Here is a 19,819-nt window from a genome sequence, read left to right on the forward strand (position 1 = left end):
GGCCATAGCCCTCTGAGGTCGAACACCTCCTCTAATACCAATTATTCTTGCGATTTCTGTAAATTACCTCACCTTCACTAGCTAGTAAATCTTGGACTAATGTACATAGTATATTAGATTTTGTACCTCACAAAAATGTAAACTCTATCCTCTGCTTCCTCTCAATGTGGCCTCAATAGGAAAGAGGGCTTTGCAGATCAAAACATAACAATGCTCCCTAATCCTATATGACTTGGTCTCCCTCAGAAAATAGATATAAGACATCAGGTGATATACCTATTCCAAGAAATACAGCATTTCTACACACACATGCACACACACACACACACACACACACACACACACACACACACCTGGCAGAGAAGCATGGGCTATCATTTGTCTCTCAGAACTCATCAGTGACCATCAGTTATCTGTTAACTAAACTAGTATATGGTTCTAGCAGGATTCCATGGCGGATTTGGGGAACCTGGGATGTGCTAAGGATGTTCACTTTTTGGAAAGGCATGGAGATCCAATGAGTTGAAACAAAGTGAGTACATTTGGTTGAATACAAATTATTTTTAAAGGGATATTAGCAAGGGATTAGGTATTGTTAATATTTCAAAACGATGGCTGCTGTCAGTCACCTTTTGGCCTTCATGACAATAAACTGCTTGAAGTAATTAATATTGTTCTTGGTAACTGGAAATTACCTGTGACTACCAGGAGAATATAGGTGTGTAACCTAGCAGAGGCGGGGAACACTGAGGGAAAGACACTGAGTCACTAAAATGCCCATTGCCATTTCTGTGCAAGATCTGGTGGTTGCAGATGAGGTGATTTCGGAGTTGAAGACTCAGGTGGAAGCATCCTGGACTGCTACAATTGCTGTACTTGGGGCTGGTGAGATGTCTTCGTGAGTTATAGCACTTGTTTTGCCAGCTTGAGGACATCAACACTGGGGATAGGAAAGGGGCAGCTGGCTTTCAGGAACTCGCTGCACACCACTCTTAGCAAAAATAGCAAACTTCTGGTTCAAAGAGAGATTTTGTTTTAGAGCAATAAAATGAAGAGACACTTGATATCCTGCTATGGCCTCCTGATTTGTGGGCATGGGGTTGCTTACCTATACACACTCACACACATTCATACAAACACACACCACACTCTCACACACACACATCACACATTAATACGCATACACACCACACTCACACATCACACATTCATACACACCACACTCACACATACTCTCTCTCTTACAACACTCATACAAACACACATACAACCCACACTCACACACACCTCTCTCTCTTACACACACACACACACACACACACACATCACAATAAAATCCTAAAGCTAAATAATATATAATATTAACATCCTAAAGTGGATAGTAAGAAGAGAAGGATGTTCAATGGTGGAACACACACTTAGCATGTGTAAAGCTCTAGGTTCAATCTCTAGCAGCACAAAGGACAAGTATGCACTGTGTATGTGAATAAATGGAGTCTCTGATGGAATAGTAGGGCAGCTTTCATTGTGTCCCAAGATTAATAGCCAGGAGGACTCAGCAGGACTCCCTGTGTGTATAACATGTTCACTTCAAACACAGACATTCTGTGCAGCTATACTTGAGTTTATAAAAATCTATAGGAGCCATGTTGATAGCCATGAAATCACGAAAGGACGTAAGAGAGTCTAAGGGAGAGGAACATCTGACAAGATACCCCCTAAGTGTTGGTATTTTAATAAGTATATTGCTCCAGAGGCTGAAGGGTCTATGATAGATAGGTTATAATAGAAAACCAGATCCACCTTTCTTAGTTTAAGCTGATAACAGGGTGACACTGTCTGACCCCTGAACCTGAATACCTCCAACCTCGTTTTTCTTCTACTCACGTTCACTAGCCACTGATAAATTTATTTAAAATGTTAGGGCTTTTGAATTTCTTTTTAGAATGCTGGAAGGGTTTAGCTAAATTTGAGAAGATACTACATAAGGATGAGAAAGGGCATGCATTTATGGGAACCAATGAACCAAAACTACGCTAAAAGTAAGACTGCTTTTTATGAGTTGGGTGGATGGACACAAGTGAAAGGCCTCTTGGGACAGGAAAGGCTCCTCCTTCACGAGAGTTCCTGCAGTCACTGGGGAAATTTAGAAATCTACTTCAAAGTTCTGCTTGAGAAAAGTCCATTTCTTTGAGATGATGGTCATATTATCTCAGCCAGGGTTTTACCTGAGACATCTAGAAAATGCTTTTGTGTAAGACTATATCCACAAAAGTATATTTCGTAAATAAAATTAGATTCACCTTGAGAAGTCCACAGAGAAATATGAAACAACATAACCTAATAGGCTGTTTCCAAAGAAGCCTGTTTTGCTGGCAGGCGATATTAAGGCCCTGATGAGGACTACACCTGCATCTTACAAATTGGTCAGAGCTACAGAATGGTATCATTTCTCTACTTAAATAGTACATTTGATAAGGGAGTTGTCTATGCCAACACCACTGGAACTATGTGTTTGGGTGTAAAGCGTGCAAAATAAATAAGTACAGGAACTGGAATGAAAGCACACAGCTCAGACTGAGAATAAAAGTCTCAGTTTTACTATAGAAATGAATATTCCTTAAGTTCATAGTTCCTAAGCTCAGTTCGTTCTCATTTTTTAATTTCTTTGGCTTTTTTTTTTTTTTTTTTGGTCAGACACCTGAATATTTCAAGTATATATTTATTTAAATATACATTTACATATATTTATCTTATTATAACCCTTTTTGCATAAAAATTAGACTTCCTTTTCTCATGTTATTTAATATATGCATGTGTTATTTATATTTTTTAATTAAAATAGAATTTCTCTCCTTCCCTTTCCTCCCACCAATCTAACCCATGCTCACCCTTTTTCCTTCTCAAATTCATGATCTCTTTTATTTTACTTGTTACATATGAATAAATATAAAAATTAAGCTTTTTTAGTCCTCTTAGTGTTGCTTGTATATACATACATATATATATATATATATATATATATTTTTTTTTTTTTTTACCCCCTCTAGGGCTGAGAACCAGCATTTGATAACCAATTAAGGGGCTCATCCCTGAGGAAGATTGTAACTGTAGGCTTTCCCACCCATCCTTTTTGTTTTCTGAAATAACAACACTGAGACTTCTTACATGTGAACAAATGCCCAGACCAATAGTTTTCGCTCATTTTTGCGAGTTCGTAACTCAGTTATCCCATTTAAACTAGTCCAAGTCATGCCATGTGATTAGTTACCTCTCCTCAGGTTCATGCATCTGTCTCCCTCAGAGTTTTTGAGGCGAATCTCCCCGGCCTGACTATTTCCCAGAATCCTCTCTCTTCCAGATGTCCCACCTTCTAATCCTGCCTTAGCTCATTGGCCATCGGCTTTTTATTGACAGGTGATGCTTCCAGAGAGTTCATAATGATTCTCTCTACAGAAAATTATTTCTCCCACTCTTCGGTACTCCTTAGTTGCCTGTAGTTCTTTGTTTAGGAGAGGGGCCCACTGAGTTTCCCCTTTCTATGTTAATGTGTCTTTTGGTGTTGCACGTGTTCAGGTCTTATACAGGTAGCCATATTGCTGTGGTGCTGTGGGTATGAAACTTCCTTGTCATTTCTAGGAGACGAAATCTCAATAGATGTCCTGGTCCTCTGGCTATTACACTATTTCATGTTCCTTTTCCATGGTGTTCCGTGAGCTTTAGGAATTGGAGCTGTGTTGCAAATGTACCTACTCGGGCTGGGTACCTGATGATCATTGTTATCTATAGTTTGACCGTTGCAGTTTTGTATCATAGTCTCCATATGTTGCAAAGATGTCTTTCGTGATGAGAGAGAGCCTCACTTATCTATGGTTATAAGAATAAGTGCTTAGAGTGAAGGTAAGAACTCTGCTGCCTTAGTGACATGGACCACAGTCTAAGATTCATATGACCTCACTAATAATGTATGGGTTGGATATACTTAGAGTGCCAGACATGATTTTTCTGGCTATTAAGTTGGAGTTTCAACCAATTAGATAGCTGTTGGTTATCACTAAGATATGAGCACCGCTATTGCACATTTAGGGACATCTTGTCATGCTGGGGACATTGTTGTGAATTATATGCATCATGGCTATGTAGAAGACTATTGTTTCCCTCCTTTGAAAGTTTTTATAGCAATTTCCAGTACAGTGAAAGCGAATCTTCAGAGGTGGGGACTTTCAGACCAGATGCAGCTTGATCTTCCGTGTCCTGTGTCTGAGGACATTCAGGAATAAGGGCTTTCTTTCAACCTCCTGGAGAAGATCAAAGGCAATGGCAATAGCCTGGATTATTTTGAGAGTCTCTTAGACTCCCCTGACTAACAGGGGTGTTTCTGATGCTTGATATTGAATATTTATTTTTCAGATAGTATATGACTCTTTGGGGGAGCATTGTTAGCCCAAATGCCATAACTGTATATGTATATGTATACACATACATTTCTATGGGCTGTATGTAATTTTAGGTAAATATATAGAAGAACAGGGTATACTATGGTTGTTTTCCAATATCTTTACTATTACTTTTCCTCTGCCTCCAACTCCTTCTGTATTAACCTCCTGTCCCTTCACCAATTAAAATATCCCCCGCTTTTTCCATTTTCTTCTTCACACCACTGGTATCCTGCTGTTAGTGCACAGGGATGGCTTTAATAAAGACATTTTAATCAAGCTATACCATTGACTCCAGTCAACCATATGCATTACTGATCCTGTAATATGCAAAATAAATTCAAGACCACCCAGTACCTTCCCCCTTCGAAAGGGACTTTCCAAACTATACTAGCAGGCCAAGTACAGAGCAGGATAAAGAAGCTGACTGACTAAACAAACGTAGAAACATAGTTTTAACGGTCAAAATGACTAAGCTTGCAACTGCCAGAACAAGATTAGCAATTCTCCTACCCCCGCACCACACTGAATTCTGAGACAAACCAACCAATGCCTGAAAAGGTTATTTGCTACACCAATTAAAATAAGTCTGTTGCCTAAATCTGCCCCTTACAAAGATATAAAAGAGTGTTCTTTCTTTGTTCTGGGTCTCTCCTCTGGCCTGCATGCTGAGAGGAGGGTCCCCAACATGTTGGAATATTAAAACCTCTTGCGGTTTGCAACAATGGCGATCTCAGTGGTCTTTGTGAATGAGGGTCTCTTGATGAACTACAACAATTGCCCTATCTTCTCTCCCACGCATGTATTCCTTTCCTCAGACAGTTTTGCTCCTATGCACGTTTGTGTGTGTATGCATGTGTATATGTATATGTGGGTGTATATATGTATTGTGTCTATGCATGTATGCATGTATTGTGAAATCTAAGATCCACCTGTGAGAGGAAAATATGAAAAATGTGATATGTGTCTGAGTCTGTCTTGTTTCAATGAATAGACTAATCTCTAGCTACAGACATAACAGAAAATTAATACCAAGAATATATGAATAAGTAAAAAAATATAAATACCAAAATATCAAGCAACCTAGGCAGTAAGTTAGCAAATAAAGTGGTCAGTGATGAGATGGTGAAGTACAGGCACCCAGTGACTGGTGTTTGTAGTTCAGGGGTACCTAGACATCTGTGCTTACCCTGCAGTATTGACAGTACAGAAGCTAAGGACGAATCAGCCTCAGAGTCTGTCAACAGAAGACTGCATAGAAAGCCTAGTATATATACACAATGGGATTGTATTCGCCCATGAGGAAGAACACAGGGAGATGGAGTGTTACTGTTTGCTCATAAATAGTTAATTTTTCCCCCCTCTGCTAATGCAGAAGATGTACCCACACTAAACTATGGACAATGAAAGACAATGTAACCTAAGACCTCGTCATTATGTCTCTGTCGAAAACAGCATTTTTAGTTACTAAAAATACTATTCATCTAACCTTGCTTGCATAGTGTGAACTATTTGCTTTGTAGTATAACTGCATAGTGTAGCTGTAAGCGCTTGCTATGTAATAACAGCAAATCTGGGAGTTTGATGATCTGAGTCCAGTTCTAAACATACCCACATTACTGTCTTCACTTAGGCAAGTGGATTGCTAATCAGGGGGGAGTATTTGAATGTAAGCTGAAGCAAATGCATTGACAGGTCAGGTTACTTTAGAAAATGCACTATGGAGTTGTTAGCTTCCTACTGCATGCTAAGTCCTTCCCACCACTCACTATTTTGAAGTAAACAGGTACCTAAGCAGGCCTCCTGTCCGAGAGCTATTGTGCTGCCTGCCACAAAGCGCTATGATTATCTGACCAAAACGGCTTATGTGAACAAACGCATTTCAGAAATAACGACCTTAAAGTGCCTGCTTTATTCTAGAGCTGCTCCCTGGAAGCTTATTAGGACGGATTTAGCCGTTTGTAAGATAAAGGCTTTGAGTTCTCAAGTATTCAAAGATGAGCACATGTCTGGTGGGTTTTCTTTATTTCCTCCTCCAGAGCATTTTTTTCCATCAGAACATTATTGCATCCTGGATGCTGAACATAATAAACCCACCTGAATTCTGAAACTAGGCTCCTCTGAGCTGCTTTTCTCTGTAAGGTTCCCAAGGAAGCCGTCAAGCCATTTGCTACTGCTCACAACTCATCTTCCCAAGCCCCCATGTTTTGTCACTCTAGAAAGAAGCAGGTAATTTATGTTCAGGAATGGGGACCGTGTAAAACTCATGGAAAGAGGAAGACTAATGAGGCCATATATCTATTGAGTTCCACTAAACATAGAAAGCTAGCTTTTCAGCAAGCGCTAGGAAGGGCAGTGCCTATACTCCATCTCTGGCCGTTATCCTGGAGGCCACACAGTTTTCTGATCACGGACAATTAAGGCCTAGAGCCATGCCTCTGCTTCTGATTGGAGTAATTAAGACCAAGAGCCACACCTCTGCTTTTGATTGGAGCAATTAAGGCCAAAAGACATGCCTCTGCTTCTGATTGGAGCAAATAGGTCTGCAAGCCATGCCTCTGCCCCTCTGAGCATCACAGTGCTTTTGGAGGTTCAACCCTAACTGGAAAGCGCTTACTATTCCTGCTTCACCTTTGCCGGTAAAGGGGAACCAGTTACTCTACTACTGTCTTTCTAGGTATACTTATTTTCAGAAATAAAATTTGAAGCACCCAAGGAAGAAAAAGCAGATGTGTTTGTTTGTTTGTTTGTTTTCTGTGTCTCAACTATTAAGTTATGACTCACCTCTTCCGTGTCTGAAGCAAATGATGCTATATTTACCATTGCCTGGAGTTTATGGTTTTAAGACTTGTTCTACTGCGATTCGTGAGTAAACAATGTTAAAGCAAGTGTATCAACACAACCATGGGGTTGAGTCTCTAGGATTATGATTTCTTGCTCCCTCCCGCAGGTGGTCTGTCATAGCTGCACCATGGTTGTTCCGTAGTTTACCTGCACCGTTGTTTACAGCCACATAACTCTAAACTCTCAGAAGATCACAACGGCCACTCTACATTGTCACATCATCTTTTAATACGGACACCAATCATATTAAATTGAATGAGGGTATCCCTAATCCAGTATGACTTCAGCATAATTACAGCTACAACAATATAATTACAGAGAACTTCACATTCTAAGGAACTGGAAATTAACAGTTAGCATAGCTTTAGTGGGAGAAACAATTCAAGGTATACCATAAAGTAATAAATAAATAAATAAATAAATAAATAAATAAATAAATAAGGACAGTCAGTGCTCCTCTAAAGTCCTTCTCCAAATTCTACATGCCACTTATTAAAACAACCTGTAGTTCCCTTACATAGAACACAAATCCCTCAGAGCAGATTTGAAGCTCCTGAACTAAGAGGAACAAATAACACTAGCCCTAACACTAACGCTAAACTAACCTAACCCTATCCCTAAACCTAACCCTACTCTAAACATAACCCTAAACATAACCCTAACCCCTAACCCCTAATGCCTAACTCTAACCCTAACCCTAACCCTAACCCTAACCCCTAACGCCTAACCCTAACCCTAACCCTAACCCTAACCCTAACCCTAACCCTAACCCTAACCCTAACCCTAACCTAACCCAAGTGTTCTATTGTAGGTATTTCTGTTGTAAATTTTTATTTCATTACAGTACTGTGTTTGACAAAGATATAAATCTACAACACAGCTTATTTATCTTCTCACCTATGTAATGCTCACAGATTAGATATCTCATTACTCTTTCTTGTAGCCCTTAACAACCACCATTCGACTTGTGGAATTCTTTGAATTTGACTCTTTTGTTATCTTTCGTATGTGGGATCATACAGTGTACTTCTGTGGCTAGCTCATTTAACTTAGCGTGAAGCTTTCAATGCACCTCCTTCTATCTGCCCTGCCATTACTGTAAAATCTAACTCTTAAATCATAATAATAATATTACAGTAGTGTGCTACCTCAGGTTTCACACCTGTTCATTTGTCACTCAACCATCAATCAATCGATCATCAATCAATCAGTCTTGACCATTGTGAAGAGAGCTTCATCGATCACAGGAGCATTGATGTCTGTTTGAGACACTGACTTCAGTATTTTTAAATGACATGGCTAGAGTCAGGACAGCTAAACAACATCCCAGCTCTATTTTTGATTGTTTGAGAGGGGTTTACACTGCTTATTAGCATCTGCCCATTGGACCTTCCCACCAACAATGTGCAAGAGGTCCAACTTCTCCACATTCTGACAACGTGCACAGAGGCTAATCCAAAGTCCTCTCCTGCCCGCTCTTATGACTCCTCCCACTACGAAATGCTAATAAATCCTGCTGGGGAGAAAAAAGTAACTTCAGGGAGGTCCCAACCAAGTGAGAAATAAGAGGAGTTATCAATGTGTATTATTTTAAATACCTGAGTAATACTTTTCAACTAACAAAACCAGTGTCGTCCTGGTGTACACTTAGAAACTTGGGTTCATGTCCAAATCAGCAAAATGGGAAAAGGTAACCAGAAAGGGGGCAGTTGTCCAAGAGAGCATGCTTTCACCACAGTGAGTATAAAAAAGCCTGAAATGTCGGCTGAGATTTAAGAAAACATTTAAAAAAAAAAAAACAGAGCCTTATAAAACATCAATCTCTCTGTAGAGCTAAAAATATCTCAGCTTTGAACCTTTTTTCTAAAAAAAATTCTTATTAGACTTGAAAGTGTATCCATTGATCCAGCAAGAGCAATTTGCTAATAAATAGGCTGGTAAGGGAAACCAGATTTCTCCCAACCGGGCAGTAAGGGGTCTTGAGTTCAAAGAAGACACAAAAAGAAGATGCAGCAGCCAACATCCACGTTCACGAAGTCTTAGGACAGTATGGACTCATGGCAAACCAACTTCCAAATGCAAAATGGTCTGGCTGACTTTAAGTGTGGGATAGCCTGCAGTGTTTTCCTGTCAACTGTACAAAGCACGCAGTTTCCTTTTAGCCTTCCATATTAATAGGAAATGTCAAATTTCCCATTAGACTTTAAGCTCTCTGAGGACAAAGCCCGTGTTTAATTCATCTTTGGTTCTCCTGCGCACATTGCATATGCAAGGCACTCGGCTGAGGCTTGCGACATGAAGGTTATGAGTGAACGCTAAGGCCTCTGGGTAGCTTAGAGGCTAACGCAGCCAACTCTCTCCAAGGCCTGAACGGGAAACCTGACAGAAACGGAGGATGCTTTCTTTCTACCAAATGAGCTTTACACCACAGAAGGTCAGATGATTACAGAAAATAGATCATCGTTTTTACGGTTCTTTCTGGAATTCCACCAGGAATCATGACACGTGCAAATCCTTTATATGTTTTTCTTAAAGCAAACTGCACATTCATCGCCTTTCCTCTTGGGAGGCTAGAAGGCCTGAGCCAAGCCTGACTTTGTGGAGAACCAAGTTGACATTACTCTCCCTCCAGAGTGCACGCCAACCACACTGAAGCTGGAGGTAACCTTCTGTGGGAACTCCATCTAGTCTCCGGCTGCTCGGCTCTGCTATCAACTGCTTCTGTGGGAACTCCATCCAGTCTCCGGCTGCTCGGCTCTGCCATCAACTGCTCACTATGGTGAGACTATTCTTACAGTTTCTCCCCCAAAAGGAAAAAAAAAGCCCTTTTCGTATAAAATATTTATTGTTTTATATTTTAAAAGAAAGAACCAAATCCATTCCAGTTTGAAAGGCACATTAAAAATGTAAGCACAAAGCACGGGGCACATTTCACAGAAGACTGGGACTGCTAACAGTTCTTTTCTTTCTTTCCTTTTTCCCCTCCTACATCTACCAGAAGAAATTAAATGAAGCCAGTTTGCCTCTGGGGTTTTAGCACCATTACAATTCATCTTAATAATGAAGTTAAAATTAACTGAAAGAGGACAAAAATGGAAAAATTACTCACATTGCTAACATGGGCTTATTCATGGGAAAAATGGATAAAAGTAATATCCTTTGGGCATAGTTAAGCAAAAGAAAAAAAATCAAAATACAGGTGACCTATGATTGAAGCGGCAACATCAACACTCATTTTGTGTTTCTGGAAGCCTAAACTAACACATAGGGCACAGGTCTGCACCAACGCAGAAACAATATGCTTGAAATACACATGTGTACACACAATGAAAGATTAATTCATTTGTTGCTGAAAGTCTATGAAAGTCTCTGTTAGATATCAGGTCTATGTCATGTAAATGCTCTAGAACTTCTTTGCAGACTCTTTCTAGAGAGGAACAAAAAGACTGATGAGAAGATCTGGGGCGGGGGGGGAGCGGGAATTCCATACGACCGGCCCCTTGAAATGTCTCCTTAAGAACTCGGACCCTGATCTTCACCCTTTCCTTTGGAAAGAGAGCTGTGAGCAGCACGCTCCTGCGAAAGGAAGGCAAGCATTTTAAAAGGCCAATTAGAGTCCTTTCAGGGAAGCCAAGCGGCCACATTGGACATTCAGTGGCGGTAATGGTAGCAGGCAGCAGAGCCAAGTTCCGCAATAGAGACTGCGCCACTTGCCTGGCTAGCTGGTGAGCCCGAGATTAGTCTTGTTCATATGCTTCCATGGGAACATCCAGCGTGCAAATAATTTGAGTTTGGATTGAAAGGAAAAAAAGTCTGTATTTCTAAGTATACCAAGCCCCAAATTATAGAAATAAAACTCTGTGTATTTGTGTGAGAGATGGAGGTAGAAGGAGGAGAGGCAGACAGAGTATTAACATACTGCCTTAACTTTAAAGTTTTAAAGAAACTAAATATGGTCGTCCTAACCCAGAGGACTATCTTCCATCACCCAGTCGCTTCCTCTTTCTCCTGATGGAACACCATCAGCTTTAGTTAATCAGCTTCTACTTCTTCCTCCCTCCCTGCTTATCCTTTTAAAGATTTAACTTTCAAATGTATGTTGGGTTAAGAATGTTAATATTAAAAAGAAAACATCTGCACATTATACTGTTCCTAAGATTTTTAACAAAGATAATCTTAGGGCTGAAGAGAGGATCAGTGGTTAGGGGCACTTGCTGCTCTTCCAAAGGACCCAGGTTCGATTCCCAATACCCATATGGTACTGGTGAAACTCCGTTTTAGGGGATCTTCTGCCCTTTTCTGTCCTACAAGGGCACAATGCACACACAGTTCACAGACTAATTTTTAAAAAAGAAGGAAGGAAGGAAGGAAGGAAGGAAGGAAGGAAGGAAGGAAGGAAGGAAGGAAGGGAAGGAGGGAGGAAGACATCTGATCAAGTGTTTTAATTTTCAGTGTAGTTTGAAGAGACAATCAAAAAGCTGCATGCAGCATAGCTAACTGCGTAATGCATGCTCATGTATGTTTTCCACGGAATGCATGTTTGTGTAATGGAATAGATCACGCGGGTGCAGAAAAGTAGCATGGCTAGGGGTTCTGTGCCTGAGGAGAGAGTAAAGTCATATACCCCTTTCATTGAAGAGGCAGAGGGAGCCATGCGAGATCAGAGCAGGGCGTGCTATGTAACAGGAGGCTCTGGAGCCAAAGCTGTAACATTAGATATATGCACACTGATTTGTGTGCCACCCCCAAGGGTAGGACAAATATAAATGTCATTTCATATAACAGCTCTGACAACTTTATGGGGCATAATATATTTACTATATTCACATGTAAGAGGCAGCTGAGGTTAGCAGTTTGTTGCATGAGCTCAGAAATCCTACAGCTTAGATTACGATGCCCCTCCCCTTTTTATTGTTAGTTTCAAAAACTATCACAAACTGATCATGGTTCGTGACCTAAGTTTCGTTTATAGAATGGAATTCTATGAACTAAGAATTAAGTGCCAGTGAGATGGCTTAGTGGGTGAAGGTGTAACCCTGACACTTGAATTAGATTCTTGCAAGCCACATAACAACAGAAACAGAAAGCAAAGCCCTCTGAACTCCACAGGCTCTGTAGCAGCACACCCACCCCCCCATACATACATATCACAAACACTCGTGCATGCACATACACACATACACACACACACACACACACACACACATACACACTTAAAATAACTTTTTAAAAAGATGTAGAGAAAACATGGTCACATAACAATTCGAAGGGGGAAATTTTAAAATAAAATAGTTGGCTGCAGTGGAGTCAGTAAAGATTGGCAAATGAAAGTACCATTAAGACTGGTCCTCTGGCTCTTAGGAGCTTTCTGTCTCCTCTCTCATGTTTCCTGAGCCAAAACCATAAGATTCTGAAGTACATAGGAAAAGCAGATACAGAAACGGAGGTTGTAACACTCAAGGTATAAGCAGCCCACAGCTGAGATCTGGATCTCATTAGAAAGGATGGATTAATGGTACTTGGACACACTCCAGGAAGCTTCCCAAGGACAGGGTAGAATTAGGAAGGACACCCTCTCCCTCCTGCAATGTTATTAGTGTCCATACCAACTAGTGAAATGAATACTTGAGGGGACCAGAGCCATTTTCACAGAACAGACACAAAGGTTGAATTTGTACCTAAAAGAAGATTAATGGAGAACAAACATATTAGCCATAGACATTTGATAGTCTTTAGAGTGTTACAGTCACTATAACTTACACTCAGCTGCTGTGGCTCACATTCTGTATCCCATCCACTCCACAATGTCTACGGAACACCTCCGATTTTCTAATTACTGTGTTAAGAACTAAGTATTCATTGCAGAACAAATCCAGCACAGAATATCAAAGAAGAGTGATGTGAACTGTAAAATTATGCCTTTAAGGCAATATGAATAAATAGAAAACTCAAGGCATTTACTAAGTTAGTGTGTGCACATATGGAGATAGGGGTGTGTGTGTAAGGGTATGTGTGTGTAGGTGTGTGTATTTAGGAGTTTGTGTGTGTAAGGGTGTGTGGCAGGTGTTGTGTGTACATGTATATGTATATGTGTGTGTAGATATGTGTGTGTGGCTGTGTGCGTAGGTGTGTGTAGGTGTGGTATGTGTAGGTGGTGTGTGTGTGTGTGTGTGGTGTATGCATTGGTGCCATGTCACACACTCGTTTTTATGAATATTTTATTTTTCTTGTGCCTGCATGAATTCCCAGAGCTTAACAATACATGCACATGGAAACTGTAGGAGACAGTACATGTATTAATCTATACTGGTTAGATTGTTATCACAGTTCAAGCTTGCTCTTGCCATTAAGCTTCACCTGTGTGGAACATGGAAAAAGGAAGAGTGGAGAAGGAGTGGATGGCTGAGAACAGCAGGCCCACCTTAAGATAAGATCGTGGGAGCATGCACAGCTGTGGAGGCACAGGCCCCCATCAGGTTTCATCCTTCCCCCTTGGGGTACACATCAGATCTGGAAAGGATTAGAAACAGAAACTTAAGAAGGAACTAGAAACACTGCCAGGGTTGTATGCTTAACGTCACCCCAGAAATCCAGCATACGCCCCAATACCCCACGGTACATGCTGCTAGTGTCTGATGGTAGATAACCAGCAAGCTGTATGTGAGAGTCACAACCTAAGAGCAGCTGCATTTTAAAATAGCATGTGTGAGCAGGTGGCCAAACCTTTTTTGAGTTTGTTCTCTGGTACATAAGCTTGATTAAATGTTGGAGATTAAGTAGTGTGCAAAAATCACAGTGACCTAGATTCTTGATAGTAACAAACGCATTAATCGAATGATCTCATTAGTGACTGTAAGGACTATCCATCTAAGAGAGTAAACAAAATGCGAAGAAGGAACGGAAGCTCAGGTAAGAAGACTCTAAAGAGGTCAGGTTTTTTTGTTTTTTGTTTTTTGTTTTTGTTGTGTTTTGTTTTTTGTTTTTTTTTTTTTTTTTTTTTCTGAGAACAATGAGCAGCCATTAATGAGACCAAAAACCAGAAGCAGGGAAATTACAGACGAGGTAAGATGAGGCAGCTGTGGACCTGTTTTGTGTCGGGAGCTCTCGGAATACAGACACATGGCAGATTACAGAAAGACGAAGGAGAGCTGGGTAACGAGGGCAGAGAGGTGAAGGGCATCCCAGAGCCCTATAAGGGGTGTGTGTTGAGGAAAGAGGTGGTCACTATCCAAATAGGTACCAGGCAAAGAAATGTCACCAGTCTGTGTGGGGACTGGATTGGGTGACACGGCTTCTTTTGGGCAAGGCCAGTCTAGATAGAGAATGGAATGGCAGTGTCCCAGGGGAACCGCATCACCGGAAGGAGTCACAGAACCATGTCACGTGCTGGGATGAAGACGAGAGATAAACGGTGTTTATTGCGCTTGGCCTCAGGAAAGGTGTCCCACTGGAATGAATGAGAAGGAAAGTGGGCTCTGAGGTGAGCGGGACAGACAGCCGCCATGAATGTAGGCATAGACGACCTTTCGGGAGGAGATTCAGGTTCTTTTCCAGCAAGAAAGTAAATGGAGGGAGAGCAGCATTAGCGCTCGACGCTGAATAAATCACTTGAGAGTTTACATTATCTTGCTTACTGGAATCTTTTCCTAGCAACCGATTCATTTCAGCAAGCAATCTGAAAAATAAGACAAAGAAGACTTTTAATTATTACGACCTGGAATTGGCACAGATGTGGTTTTCTGCAGTTATATGAAACTGTGAAACTGTCCTAAGGAGTATCTACCACCCAATGAATAATACTGTAAGCCTTCTGAAGGCAGAAACTATATTTTAATGACATTTGTCCTCGATAAGTCCTTGTTGGGTTATTGAATCATATGAGATATTAAAGTGAATAAAATCATACAATGAAGTCTCAACCCAAAGGCACCATAGAAGTCAAGCCAAATCGTCTCCCTCTTTCTTTCTTTCTTTCTTTCTCTCTTTCTTTCTTTCTTTCTTTCTTCCTTTCTTCCTTCCTTCCTTCCTTCCTTCCTTCCTTTCTTTCTTTCTTTCTTTCTTTCTTTCTTTCTTTCTTTCTTTCTTTCTTTCTTTCTTTCTTTCTCATACAATATATTTTGATCATGTTTCCCCTTCCCAAACTCTCAGATCCTTCTTACCCTCTTGTTATCCCCTCACCCTTCTGTTTTATGTTGGGTTCTGAGGCCTGCCTGGAATGTAATTCACACACTCACACACACATACACACACACACACACACACGCACACACACGCACACATACACAACTCAAGGTATCAGGTCCTATGTTGAGATCCTTGATGTGTTTAAACTGAGTTTTGTAAAGGTGATAAACAGGAAGCTATTTTCTTTTCTCTACATGTAAGCCATCCAACTTGGACAGCAGTTTTGTTAAAGATGCTGTATTTTCTTCAGTGTGTACTTTTGTCTTCTTTATACAAAAAATTAGATGTCCACAGGTATTTTAACTTACATCTGGGTCTTCAGTTTGATTCTGCTGATCAATATGTCTGGGTTTGAACCAGTACAATGCAAGACCATGCTGTTTTTATTGTATGATTTTATCTCTGTGGTGTGACTTGAAAACAGAACTGGGGATACCTCCAGCAGTTCTTTTTGTTGAGGTCCAGGAATTGCCTCTCAAACCACACAAATACCAATCTCAGTCAGACAGGGATAGTTTATTGAGGATATGCCCCAGGACTGGGTCAACTAGGTTCATGGTCCAGAATCAGGAACGGAACCATAACCCCTAGTTAAGATCCTACAGGGTTTTTAAGCCCTAATTCCACAAACATCTGTGCCAAGTAATTTCACCAGTCAGGATTTAGGGATAAGGGATTTCCTTGGGAACATGTCTTTGTTGCACATTTATCCTGCTCCAATTGGTTAGGGTATTCAACTGTGGCAGGGGACTTGCCTTGTCTGATATCCATGTCCTAACTTGCCAACCAGGATGGGACTTGTCATTCATGTCTTAACTTGTCAACCAGAGTGTCAGTAGTTATCCAGGGACATGTCTCTTTCTGCCCAGTAGGATGTCAGTTCCCAGGGAGGTCTTGGGAACTTAAACTTTAGTTGACCACTACACAAAATGGAAGTCTTATACCAAATAGTTTCTTACATTGGTACAGGTATCTCTCTTCTGTTGGGGTCCATCCCAGGGGCAGCTTATACCATAAAAGCTTATACACAGGTGCAGCAAGTGCTGCTAGGTGGTTAGTTTCAGGTCCAAGTTTACTGTGGGTAACTATACAAAGCAGTTTACTGATTTCTATCAAGATTGGTTTCCAAGGGCCTAAAACATAACAGAATATGTATGTAATCAACTTGGCCTTAGAAAGTTTCCTAGTAACATCAGAAACATGGGAAAGTTTCCTTATAATGGCAGGCTAGCCAGATAACTGTTACTCAGGCCTTAACATTTTACCTAGGTCTTAATATTTCATCTGGGCCTTAACACTTTAATATTCAGGAGTGCTTGGCTATCCTGGCTCTCTCCCTCTCCCTCTCCCTCTCCCTCTCCCTCTCCCTCTCCCTCTCCCTCTCCCTCTCCCTCTCCCTCTCCCTCTCCCTCTCCTCCCTCTCCCTCTCCCTCTCCCTCTCCCTCTCCTCCCTCTCCCTCTCCCTCTCCCTCTCTCCCTCTCCCTCTCCCTCTCCCTCTCCCTCTCCCTCTCCCTCTCCCTCTCCCTCTCCCTCTCCCTCTCCCTCTCCCTCTCCCTCTCCCTCTCCCTCTCCCTCTCCCTCTCCCTCTCCCTCTCCCTCTCCCTCTCCCTCTCCCTCTCCCTCTCCCTCTCCCTCTCCCTCTCCCTCTCCCTCTCCCTCTCCCTCTCCCTCTCCCTCTCCCTCTCCCTCTCCCTCTCTCTCTCTGTGTGTGTGTGTGTGTGCATGTATTTTTCCACATGAGGTTAAGAAATGTTTTTTTCTCAATTTCTTGAAGAATTGTGTTGTCTATGTTAAATGTCCGAGAATGAACATCATAAAAAAAACAACACCAAACCTTGAACTGCTCCTTCATAGAATGGAGGTGCTTCCCTAATACGGAGCTTTCTTTCTAGTAAAGAAATCAAGGTTCCTACACACACACACACACACACACACACACACACACACACACACTCTATGCTGTTGGTATCCGCTTTTATCTGCCTGATCAAAACAAAACAACTAGAGCTACTTGGGAGGCTTTCGTAGCTCGACCCAGAGTTTTAACAGCCTGGACAACATAGTGAGAGCAATCTTCAGAAAATTAAATAAGTAAACAAAAACTTTACTGTCATAGATACATCACATTGTGAGCCAATGGGGATTTGTGCTCGTTGACTCTTTTGCCTTCTGGTTTACTTACTAACCTCACTCTTCTTCCTAGGCCAAGTCTTCAAAATGTTCACTGGACCCTACTCCTTCTCACATAAACAAGCCATGCCTAATCTCTCAATCTCTCTCTCTCCCTGTCTCCCTCTCCCCCCTCCCCCTCCCTCTCCTCTCCTCCCCCTCTCTACCTCCCCCTCCCCCTCTCTCCCTCTTCCTCTCCCTCTCTCTCTCCTTCTCCCTCTCTTTCTTTCTCTCCTGCATTACTGACCTTTACCCTCTTTACAGACTATTTCTAATAAGTCACAAATACATTATGTTTTCTGTTTCTAAAAAGACTCCCTTGACCTCTTCATAAACCAACTGCTCCCTGTGCTGCCCGTGCCTGAACTACTTGATGCCCGACCCTACCTGCCTTTGGGGGTTGGAGGTGAGGTGGCGCAGAGTCAAGGACACAGACTCCAGGACCAGGTGAGAAACACCGCAGCAAGCTCGTCTGAGCACTTGTAAGCTCCTTTAATACCCTCTACCCGTGATCCATTGGTCCCAAGAAAGCATCTCTTTATGGAATACTTTGGTTTCTCCATCTATGTTAATTGAGAGTTTCGCTGGGTATAGTAGCCTGGGCTGGAATTTGTGTTCTTTTAGTGGCTGTGTCACCTGCCTGGACTTACTGCTTCTATATTTGCTCTACTGGCCACGTGAAGGTTACCAACGCTTCTAAGGCATTCTATGCTCTTATCATAGAAGAACTAATTGTTCAGCTAATTATCTTTGCGTCCTGTTTCAAAGCCTAGATTAAATTTAGAATGCCCCTTGCTGTTAACTAGCTATGTGGCTCAATTTTAGGCAGTAAAATAGAAATGTAATATTTGCAAATAATGGATGTAACCCCACCACCACCACCACCACCAAAGCATTCCATGTAAGACCCCGTCTCTGGATTGCTGTAGCATGCAGGAAGGTTGCTCATGGGTGAAATGAGGCCAAGTATTTGGGGTAACTCTGTCAAACTAATGATGAGGAATATCTGTTCAGTTTCACATTAGCGGGAAATGGCCTTGTTTGCATCTAGTGCTAAGACATATCTTTAAATTTTTTATAAGAGTAACTAGAATTTCCCTAATTACCCAATGCTCTCTGGTTTAAAAAAAAAAAAAATTACACTAGATCCCAAGTACTACGCTTGGGATAAATGTGAGCTGTTTTGGTGTCGACAGGGCCTGGTGACCTGGAGTTTTGCTCAGGCTTGTCCTCCCAGGCCACCCTCACTCAGTGTCAGTCCTCCTGTGCACACTACCCGCTTGTTGCTCCTAAAGCACACAAAGCCAGCTCTCATCCCAGGAACTTTCTTTTCTTTCCCACCTTTTCTCACATTCCCTACTGCCAGGGACTCATTTCTGATCAAATTTTAACTTAAAAACGAAACAAAAGAGAATAATGCCTGAGATTTTAAATGATATTTCCATAGCCCTAGTTTTATGTTTTGTCTTCGCGGTTCTCAGATCTCCCTGTAAGTATGCAATCATTTATTTCCTTACTAACTTAGTCCCTAGAGGAGGCAGTTTGTCACTTGCTGCAGAACTGAGTCTATCCCAGAAGCATCACCCTTCTAAGATGAAAATGGGAGAATAGTGAAATGCTGTCTCAGCCTGTGATAGGTTGCCCTGGATTGTGACTGAGTTCTGTGAAACATTTTCTGGGGAAAGAGAATAGGCATCTACTCAGGATAGGAAATGAGCAACAGAGCAAAGTCACAATGTTATGCAAGTCCAAGTTAGAGGAACAGGAGTCTTGCTGGAATCACTTAGAGGATCAGGGGAAACTCCAAGGCAGGCACCCCTGACCCATCCACCACATCCTTAGAGCTAACTCTAGGACGCTGTAACCCATTATGTTAAGTGCACCATGTGCGGGTGGGCAGCTCCCTGTGTGTAGGCAGTGTACCCTGTGCAGGCCGCTCACAGCACGCATGCAGGTGGCTCACCGCACCAAGGCGGCTCACAGTGCACAGGATGGAGCATATCTTCTTCGGTCGCTGTTACTCATGTTACTTTGACTGTTAACTTTCTTTCTTTCTTTCTTTTTAAATTAGATATTTTCTTTATTTATGTTTCAAATGCTATCCCGAAAGTTCCCTGTACCGTCCCCCCACCCTGCTCCCCTACCCACCCACTCCCACTTCTTGGCCCCGGCGTTCCCCTGTGCT

This window comes from Mus caroli, unplaced genomic scaffold (genome assembly GCF_978045245.1).
Source record: "Mus caroli unplaced genomic scaffold, Mus_caroli_1 scaffold_18, whole genome shotgun sequence".
NCBI lineage: Eukaryota > Metazoa > Chordata > Mammalia > Rodentia > Muridae > Mus > Mus caroli.